Here is an 11392-nt window from a genome sequence, read left to right as displayed (position 1 = left end):
AACCTCAGTCAGCACGCGTTTGCCAGCCTCTAGCTATCGCACGACATGCTGGTCCTCCGGATTCATCTGCAAAATCTATTGTTAGATCTGCAGCCACGCCGCACACTATATGGTAACCATCATTCTTTAAAGTAAATGTTACCAGCGGGAGGCTCTTTCGGTTCCTGCAATGCGGCAACAGCGGCCCGCAGTTGGGTCGTGCATTCCTCTAGCTCCTGGGACAGCCTAGTATTCTTCTCTGTAAGAACCTGCACAATAAAGATGATCCTTAAATTAGTTCTACTAACTGTTTCAAGTCTCAGGGGCTACTGATACATATAAATCGTCAGATTTACTTATCCATACATCCTTTACATACTGATCCGTGGCTCTGGCTAGACCATCTTGAGCAGCATGGAGGTAAGCCTCTCCGGAATTAAAGGCATCAAATGCCTCTGGTGAGAAACAAGCGTCACGGAGTACAGCCCGACGACGCCTATGATTCATGGCGTTTTCCACTTCTGAGTTAGTAGCGGATAATCTATCCGCATCCTCTGTAGGGGGATTATCCGGCGCCTGCCCCACATTGTACATGAAGAATCCATCCCGTGTCTTGATGCGGGTGAACTCCTCCTCCTCTCCCTTGAACAATTCGGACAGAATTTTTGCTAAAGCGGCAGCATCGCCCGGACCCTTACGCCCGTAGCGGGTGGCGTCATCCGCCCCGTTGAAACACCACAAGTGGTGCCCACGGTATTGAAGTGGTTGCACTCCCCGCATTATGCAAATCGACATAACTTCGATTATTCCCAATCCTGATTGAGCCAGTGCTTTGATCCGGTTCATCAGATAGAGGACTTCTCTGTTGTCTTCCGCCTGGGGGCTCCATGGGTGCCAACTTCGGCGCTTCTTCAGAGGAGCATTCTTGAACTCAGGAAGACCCCGCCGAACAGGGTCCGGAAGGGGAACGTCCTCCACATAAAACCATTCTGAAGGCCAGTCTTCGGACGACTTTTTCGGGGTACCTGACAGGTATCCGGTATCGGCGATGCGCCATATTTTGGCTCCGCCCACTTGATAAAGTGATCCCCTCTGTGTGCGAGGGACGAGGCAAAATAGCCTTTTCCACAGCTCGAAGTGAGCCTCGCAGCCCAGGAACAACTCGCAGAGAGCAACATAGCTGGCGATATGTAGAATGGAGGCAGGGGTGAAATTGTGTAATTGGAGGCCGTAGAACTCCAGGAGCCCGCGGAGGAACGGATGAATTGGAAATCCGAGTCCCCTTAGTAAATAAGGAACAAGGCAGACCCGTTCCCCCATGGAGGGACAGGGAAAGCTCTCCGCTTGCTCCCCGCCATTGTAGGTGGCAATCCCAGCTCGAACGGGCACCATATACGCCAGAGGGAGAAATCCCTTGGTCTGCAGTTTGACCAATCGACTGTGTGGGACTGAACACCTCTCCAATCACCGGGCTTAGGGCTACGGGGGCGGGAGGAGGAGCTGCGGAGGTCGGCCATGCTGGAATGGATCTTTCCGAAACGCGCTCTGATGGATTCTCGCTGAGGGAAGGATGGTGTGGATCTGACCTAAGAATCCATATCCCTTTAATAGACAATTTATTTATCTGTCTAGGGGGGTAAATGTAAAAATGCCCTGGCGCCTCGTATTTATTCAACGCATGGGAGATAGCCCTTATTGGGCACAGAAGCCAAGAGGTTCAACATTTATGGGGCCAGACACTGCTTACAAATACTTGGAAATTGGAGAAGAACCCGCCTTGCAATGCCGAAGACAATACTGCGCGCCGGACTCATCGTCATTGAAGCCTGGTTCGGGGGCTACTAAGGGAGTCCAGGATTAGGGGGTATCCGGACAGCCGGATTATATCCTTCGCCCGGACTATTGGACTATGAAGATACAAGATTGAAGACTTCGCCCCGTGTCCGGATGGGACTCTACTTGGCATGGAAGGCAAGCTAGGCAATACGGATATGTATATCTCCTCCTTTGTAACCGACCTTGTGTGACCCTAGCCCCCTCCGGTGTCTATATAAACCGGAGGGTTTAGTCTGTAGGAGAACAACAATCATACCATAGGCAAGCTTCTAGGGTTTGGCCTCTCCGATCTCGTGGTAGATCAACTCTTGTAATACTCATATCATCAAGAATAAATCAAGCAGGACGTAGGGTTTAACCTCCATCAAGAGGGCCTGAACCTGGGTAAAACATCGTGTCCCCTACCTCCTATTACCATCCGCCTTAGACGCACAGTTCGGGACCCCCTACCTGAGATCCGCCGGTTTTGACACCGACAGGACCTCTAGGTCTTTCCAGTAGGGTAGGTCCCAAAATATAGATTTCTTCTTCCACATGGGTGCGTGTCCCTCAGCGTCATACGAAACAGCTAGTCCGCCGGGACCCTTTCCAATGATTACGTGTAAATCATTGACCATAGCAAGTATGTGATCACCGGTACGCATGGCAGGCTTCTTCCGGTGATCTGCCTCGCCTTTGAAATGCTTGCCTTTCTTTCGACATTGATGGTTGGTCGGAAAAAATCGACGATGGCCCAGGTACACATTCTTCATGCATTTGTCCAGGTATATACTTTTAGTTTCTTCTAAACAGTGTGTGCATGTGTGGTATCCCTTGTTTGTCTGTCCTGAAAGGTTACTGAGAGCGGGCCAATCGTTGATGGTTACAAACAGCAACGCATGCAGGTTAAATTCCTCCTGTTTGTGCTCATCCCACATACGTACACCGTTTCCATTCCACAGCTGTAAAAGTTCTTCAACTAATGGCGTTAGGAACACATCAATGTCGTTACCGGGTTGCTTAGGGACTTGGATGAGAATTGGCATCATAATGAACTTCCGCTTCATGCACATCCAAGGAGGAAGGTTATACATACATAGAGTCACGGGCCAGGTGTTGTGATTGCTGCTCTGCTCCCCGAAAGGATTAATGCCATCCGCGCTTAAACCAAACCATAGGTTCCTTGGGTCACTTGCACACTCAGGCCAGTACTTTCTCTCGATTTTTCTCCACTGCGACCCGTCAGTGGGTGCTCTCAACTTCCCGTCTTTCTTACGGTCCTCACTGTGTCATGGCATCAACTTGGCATGCTCTTCGTTTCTGAACAGACATTTCAACCGTGGTATTATAGGAGCATACCACATCACCTTCGCAGGAACCCTCTTCCTGGGAGGCTCGCCGTCAACATCACCAGGGTCATCTCGTCTGATCTTATACCGCAATGCACCGCATATCGGGCATGCGTTCAGATCCTTGTACGCACCGCGGTAGAGGATGCAGTCATTAGGGCATACATGTATCTTCTGCACCTTCAATCCTAGAGGGCATACGACTTTCTTTGTTGCGTATGTACTGTCGGGCAATTCGTTATCCTTTGGAAGCTTCTTCTTCAATATTTTCAGTAGCTTCTCAAATCCTTTGTCAAGCACAGCATTCTCTGCCTTCCACTGCTGCAATTCCAGTACAGTACCGAGCTTTTTGTTGCCATCTTCGCAATTTGGGTACATCCCTTTTTTGTGATCCTGTAACATGCGATCGAACTTCAGCTTCTCCTTTTGACTTTCGCATTGCGTCCTTGCATCTACAATGACCCGGCGGAGATCATCATCATCGGGCACATCGTCTGGTTCCTCATGATCTTCAGCAGCTTCCCCCGTTGCAGCATCATTGGGCACATCGTGTGGTTCCTCTTGATCTTCAGCAGCTTCCCCCATTGCAGCGTCACCGTATTCAGGGGGCACATAGTTGTCATCGTGCTCTTCTTCTTCGCCATCTTCCATCATAACCCCTATTTCTCCGTGCCTCGTCCAAACATTATAGTGTGGCATGAAACCATTGTAAAGAAGGTGGGTGTGAAGGATTTTCCGGTCAGAGTAAGACTTCGTATTCCCACATTTAGGGCATGGACAACACATAAAACCATTCTGCTTGTTTGCCTTAGCCAATTCGAGAAAATCATGCACGCCCTTAATGTACTCGGAGGTGTGTCTGTCACCGTACATCCATTGCCGCTTCATCTACTTGCATTATATATAATTAAGTGTGTCAAAAACCATTACAGAACATCATGAATAGATAATTAAGTGAGCAAATTAATAGAAGTTCATCATCATATTAAAACCAAAGTACATACATAGTTCTCGTCTAACAACATATAGCTCTCCAGAGCATCTAATTAATTAAACCATACATTGAAACTATGTAAAACATTTCAATGCGAAAACAAATGCGATCATAATCGCAACCAAGGTAACAATTGATCCAACGGCATAATGATACCAAGCCTCGGTATGAATGGTATATTTTCTAATTTTTCTCATCTTCAACCGCATTGCATCCATCTTGATCTTGTGATCATCGATGACATCCGCAACATGCCACTCCAATATCATCTTCTCCTCCTCAATTTTTTTTATTTTTTCCTTCAAGTAATTGTTTTCTTCTTCAACTAAATTTAACCTCTTGACAATAGGGTCGGTTGGAATTTCTGATTCAACTACCTCCTAGATAAATAAAATCTATGTCACGTTGGTCGGCATAATTGTCATAAACAATAAATGAACCAAATAGTTATAAAAATATAATATATACCACATCCAAATCATAGCCAGGACGAGGGCCGACGGGGGCGGATACCAAAACCATCGCAATATATAATAACAAGCAATAATAAAAGTAAGAAAACTAGACAAGTATCTATCTAAAGTAAGAATTTTTTTCTTTCAGAAAAAAGATAAGAACAAGAGGCTCACCACGGTGGTGCCGGCGACGAGATCGGTGCGGGCGATCGACGGCGGTGAAGACGGGAGTGGGACGTGACGGACCACTAAACCTAGACAAATCTTGAGGAAATGGAGCTTTGAGGTCGAGCTTCGAGAGGAGAAAGCTTAACTAGTGTGGCTCGGGCATTTCATCGAACACCTCATGTGCATAGGAGGTGAGCTAGAGCACCACAAAGCCCTCCCCTCGCCGGCCAGAGAAAAACAGAGCACTGGGATGCTCTGCTCGCGGGCGAGGGGTATATATAGGCACCTCATTGGTCCCGGTTCGTGGCATGAACCGGGACTAAAGGGAAGCCTGTGGTCCCGGTTCAAGCCACCAACCAGGACAAATGATGGTGAGCCAGGAGCGAGGCCCATTGGTTCCGGTTCGTCCCACCAATCGGGACCAAAGGGGCATGACGAACCGGGACCAATGCCCCCACGAGGCCCGGCAGGCCCCTGGCCTCACGAACCGGGACCAATGCCCCCATGGGTCCTGGTTCTGGACTGAACCGGGACTAATGGGCTGACCCGGCCTAAACCAAAGCCCTCTTTTCTACTAGTGACTTAAGATACTACCCACTATGGGCATCCTAGCACTTAGTACTTTACCGTAGAGTTGCTTTGAGTTGAGCAACATGATGGATAGAGTTGCTTTGTCTTGAGCAACATGATGCATATAGTTGCTTTGTCTTGGTGTATTTACAGTAGATATTGTATAACCTGCCCCATTTTCCAAACGACTCGCAGTCGCGCTAGCGGCTGGTTTGACCTCGAAACCCTAACTAATTACAGCCATGCATGTGAGCTTGGTGTCGTTCACGCGCATTAAACGGATCAAGACAAGTTTTTCTCTATCGAGAAACTGTGTCCAAAGTCAATGCGGTGAGGTCCGGAGGACTTGTCAAGTCCCCTCGGTCATCCTTAATTAACAAAGCATAACCAATAAGTACCCCGCATGTACTACCGTTAATGCATGTCTGGTTTTCTTTTTTTGACAGCATCGAACCAGCCTTGCTGAAACAGAATATTGTATATTTGCATGACACCTGCGTACGTCCTTGTCATGATGACGTGCCAAGCTCGAAGCATGACGTTGCTGTTCACTTACCTGCATTTCAACTCTAATTAAACTATTTGCGAATTGTTCAGTGTTCAAGTTTTGCCAGCAGGACTTGCTCCAAGATAAAGTTTACCGTAAAAAAGGTTCAACATGGATTCTCAAAGAAAAGAAGATTCAACGTGATCGATACTTGTTGGTGCTTAGAACAAAATGTAAGACAAAATGCCGCAGAAATTTTTACTCAACAAACTCTTGTCCGTATACGTGTGGCAAGATCATAGTCAATGGTAAGAGCGGACTCGTTACTAAAAGGTGCTCCTACGGATCGAGGGCTTGTGAATGTATTTTTGTTTTTTGCGCAAAAGCTTGTGAATGTATTGTGGTGCAAGTTGCATAAACCAATCTAATTAATGCAGTTGCATGATTGCATCCACACTTTTCTTGTCAACACAAATTAGGCTTTGGTCTCAATGCAACGATGCCTCTCGATACTTATATGCACCCTCTGCTGAATTATCCTTATGACAATTTTAAATTATCCATTTCAATGCATTTCAAAAAGGAAATAAAACACACATTTCCAAAGCGTTCATTGTTCAGATTGCTTCCAGAAACACTCGTCCAAGAGTAATCTCAATCATAGAAGGTTCAACGAGCTCAAGATGTACAAAATGACATGGCAAAATTTTCTCAAGAGTTTCCCGGCAAAAGAAAGATAGTCAATAGCTAGATCAAACTCTTCATCAAGGGGTGCATTATGGATGACTTGCTAGGTCCTTGGATAAATCATCATTTACAGATCGATCGCAAATGTTGTTAATATACACCATATTTTCCCGCAAAAAAGTACACCGTCTTTGTTTTTGCAGTAAATATGTCATCGAAAAGGTCGTGCCATCTCCGTCACTATTGAGATGAAGATATGTTCATATGCGTACAAGCCCAACTACTCAGGGTATAGCAGTTGATGTGTACATACAACATGCAAGTTGGATTTTCAAATGACTTACACCCATGCTTGACCTTGATACTAACCCAAATTAATTAAGGCATCTCGAGCCGCACATCCGATGTCAAGATAAGTACGGCTTTGGTCTAGTTGCAACTGTGCCGCTCCCAACGCCCATCCCCTAATGAATTATATCAGTCACGTAAAGTTGAGTTGCTCAATTACAAGCATTTCAAACAGAAAAAGAAATACAATTTTCGTTGCTGTAAACTATGTGACAAGTGTCATACTATTAGAAAAAACACTCACCCAGGAGTAATATCTACCATAGGAGATTCAACAAACTCAAGATTTCTCATAAAAACACTCAAGATTTTCAAATTTAGTATCATAGTTCCACCTTATTAGTTAATCTATATAATCCATCAATCTAAAGTTCGGAACAAGATTTATTTGACAATATTTATTTTCTAGTTTTGTGCACTGTCATATTGTATCATACTAGCATGGTACTCTATCATATCTCCCACATTACTTTATTAGTTATAGTGCCAAATCATCATTTCATTTAGGTGGTCTTAGCAAAGCATGACCGAGACCAATTAATATCATTAATGCATAAGTCTGCCCATACTGCGAGTACTATAGCATGCCAAGTAGGCAATTTTTATAAGGTGACATAGAATTAATTAAAGAAAGAAAGGGTTGAGTGCCATATTATGATAGCTTATAATAATAAATATTACAGTACTTATATATCTTGCATGAAAATAAATAAGGTCATCTGTTTGACCCAATGCATCTCATACTTGTGTTGAGTATTGTGATTACATTGGAAAGATAGAATAGACCAGGAAGTATTCCAGTTTGTCTTGTACTTCAAGAAAATCATGTACTCCTATATATATGACCATGAGGCTCCAGCAATAATCAATGATACAACCAATCCTTCTCTATCCCCTTTAACATGGTATCATCCTAACCGATTCAAACCCTAGCCGCAGCCACCGCTTCTACTACGCGCCACCCTCGGGACAGTCGGTCTCCATGATCGCCACTGGGGGCGGCGATCTTGTACCTAGAGTTCGTCCGTCGGCCGTGTTGACCGGCTGCCCTAGGGAGTCCTTTTCCCGATCCTTCTCTCCCACCGGTCATCTTGAACGGCTTTCTTCTTTTTGTTTTCCCGATCTAAGATCAGTTTGCGTCGTCCACCGCCGCCGTCGACCCCGCACCTCTACTCCGACACCAGCACGAGCACCCGGACTCTTCTCCGACCAGGAAGCCTCACGCAACGCGGCGGCCCGTCACAGCCGTTTTGCGTGATTCTGTCCGCCTGTCACTCTACGTCGGCCGTCGCCGCCTCACTCCGAACAGGACTCCTGCATCACCAACCATCTCCGCCTCTGTCGTATGGCCGTCTCACGCACGTCACTGCGTTGGCCGCCCGGGCCTGGCCTCTCGGGCGTCTGTGTTGTGTTGGCTGATTGGGATTAACCGCTCAGGCGCTGGACGCGCTCATCCACACGTCGTTCCCCGCCGGTCGTCGTTGCCTTGATCCTCTCGACCACCCCGCTTCAACATCGACTCCATCATCATCATCGAGCAGCGCCGCGACCTCGTGTGCGATCGGATTGATCACCCGCCCGCCGCGATCCGCTCCATTTGCGCACGACTGACCTGATCAGTCGATTGCATGCGCGTCCATGGGTCTCGTGAAGGCGGCCCCCAAGTACAATGCGCCCCTCCACCGATCGAGCAACGGGCTGCCGCTACATCACCCCGCCGGGACGCAACGCAGCTGCCCCGAGGCTCTCCCTGCGGCTGCATAGACTCGCGCATTGCCGCCGCGTCACCCCTTTGGGCCGTAGTGCCGCAACTCGCGGTCCACGCCGCTGCCCCGAGGCTGTCCCCGCGGTTGCACCGACCCTCGCGCTGCTGCGCATGATCCACTCCGCCTTCCCCGGGCATTGACTTCGGACTGGTATGTGTCGTGCGACCTCCCTCTGCTACCTCTTGAGCACTGCGTTGGATTTCCCCGAAGAGGAAAGGATGATGCATTAAAGTACCATAAGTATTTCCCTCAGTTTTTGAGAACCAAGGTATCAATCCAGTAGGAGGCTACGCTTCAAGTCCCTTGTACCTACACAAAACAATAGCTCAACGCAACCAACGCGCTTAGGGGTTGTCAATCCCTTCATGGTCACTTACGAAAGTGAGATCTGATAGAGATGATAAATAATATTTTTGGTATTTTTGGTATAAAGATGCAAAGTAAAAAGTAAAAGAAAAGCAATAATAAAGTGATGGAGATTGATATGATAAGAAAGAGACCCGGGGGCCATAGGTTTCACTAGTGGATTCTCTCAAGAGCATAAGTATTCTACGGTGGGTGAACAAATTACTGTTGAGAAATTGACAGAACTGAGCATAGTTATGAGAATATCTAGGTATGATCATGTATATAGGCATCACGTCCGAGTCAAGTAGACCGAAACGATTCTGCATCTACTATTATTACTCCACTCATCGACCGCTATCCAGCATGCATCTGGAGTATTAAGTTAAAAATAGAGTAACGCCTTAAGCAAGATGACATGATGTAGAGGGATAGTATCATGCAATATGATAAAAAACCATCTTGTTATCCTCGATGGCAACGATACAATACGTGCCTTGCTGCCCCTTCTGTCACTGGGAAAGTACACCGCAAGATCGAACCCAAAGCTAAACACTTCTCCCATGGCAAGAACAACCAATCTAGTAGGCCAAACCAAACTGATAATTCGAAGAGACTTGCAAAAATCACCAATCATACATAAAAGAATTCAGAGAAGATTCAAATATTATTCATAGATAAATTGGATCATAAACCCACAATTCATCGGTCTCAACAAACACACCGCAAAAAGAAGATTACATCGAATAGATCTCCACAAGAGAGGGGGAGAACATTATATTGAGATCCAAAAAGAGAGAAGAAGCCATCTAGCTACTAGCTATGGACCCGTAGGTCTGAAGTAAACTACTCACATTTCATCGGAGAGGCTTGGATGATGATGTAGAAGCCCTCCGTGATCGATGCCCCCTCCGACGGAGCTCCGGAACAGGCCCCAAGATGGGATCTCGTGGATACAGAAAGTTGCGGCGGTGGAATTAGGTTTTTGGCTCCGTCCCCGATTGTTTGGGGGTTCGTGGATATATATAGGAGGAACAAGTACGTCGGTGGAGCTCCGAGGGGCCCACGAGTCAGGGGGGGCACGCCCTAGGGGGGCGCGCCCCCCACCCTCGTGACTTTCTTGACGGAGGGTCCAAGTCTCCTGGATCTTATCTGATGAGTAAATCACGTTTCCGAAGATTTTATTTCGTTTGGACTCCGTTTGATATTCTGTTTCTCCGAAACACTGAAATAGGCAAAAAAACAGCAATTATGGGTTGGGCCTCCGGTTAATAGGTTAGTTCCAAAAATATTATAAAAGTGGAAAATAAAGCCCAATATAGTCCAAAACAGTAGATAATATAGCATGGAGCAATCAAAAATTATAGATATATTGGAGACGTATCAAGCATCCCAAGCTTAATTCCTGCTCGTCCTCGAGTAGGTAAATGATAAAAAGAGAATTTTTGATGCGGAGTGCTACTTGGCATAATTTTAATGTAATTCTTCTTAATTGTGGTATGAATATTCATATCCGAAAGATTCAAGACAAAAGTTCATATTGACATAAAAATGGTAATACTTCAAGCATACTAACAAAGCAATTATGCCTTCTCAAAATAACATGGCCAAAGAAAGTTCATCCCTACAAAATCATATAGTTTAGTCATGTTTCATTTTCGTCACACAAGAATGCTCTCATCATGCACAACCCCGATGACAAGCCAAGCAATTGTTTCATACTTTAGTAATCTCAAACCTATAAACTTTCACGCAATACATGAGCGCGAGCCATGGATATACCACTATGGGTGGAATAGAATATAGTGAGGGGGGTTATGTGGAGAAGACAAAAAAGGAGAAAGTCTCACATCAATGAGGCTAATCAATGAGCTATGGAGATGCCCACCGATTGATGTTAATGCAAGGAGTAGGGATTGCCAAGCAACGGATGCACTAGAGCTATAAATGTATGAAAGCTCAACAAAAGGAACTAGTGGGTGTGCATCCAACTTGCTTGCTCACGAAGACCTAGGGCACTTGAGGAGGCCCATTGTTGGAATATACAAGCCAAGTTCTACAATGAAAAATTCCCACTATTATATGAAAGTGATAACATGAGAGACTCTCTACTATGAAGATCATGGTGCTTCTTTGAAGCACAAGTGTGATAAAAGGATAGTAACATTGTCCCTTCTCTCTTTTTCTCTCATTTTTTGGGCCTTTTCTTTTTTATGGCCTTTCTCTCTTCTTTTTTTGGGCCTTCTCTTTTTTTATTGCTCACTTGGGATAATGCTCTAATAATGATGATCATCACACTTCTATTTATTTACAACTCAATGATTACAACTCGATACTAGAACAAAGTTGACTCTATATGAATGACTCCGGCGGTGTACCAGGATATGCAATGAATCAAGAGTGACATGTATGAAAGAATTATGAACGGT

Source organism: Triticum aestivum, chromosome 1A (assembly GCF_018294505.1).
Source record: "Triticum aestivum cultivar Chinese Spring chromosome 1A, IWGSC CS RefSeq v2.1, whole genome shotgun sequence".
In the NCBI taxonomy this organism is placed as follows: Eukaryota; Viridiplantae; Streptophyta; class Magnoliopsida; order Poales; family Poaceae; genus Triticum; species Triticum aestivum.
Note: the sequence above shows the minus strand (reverse complement) of the source record.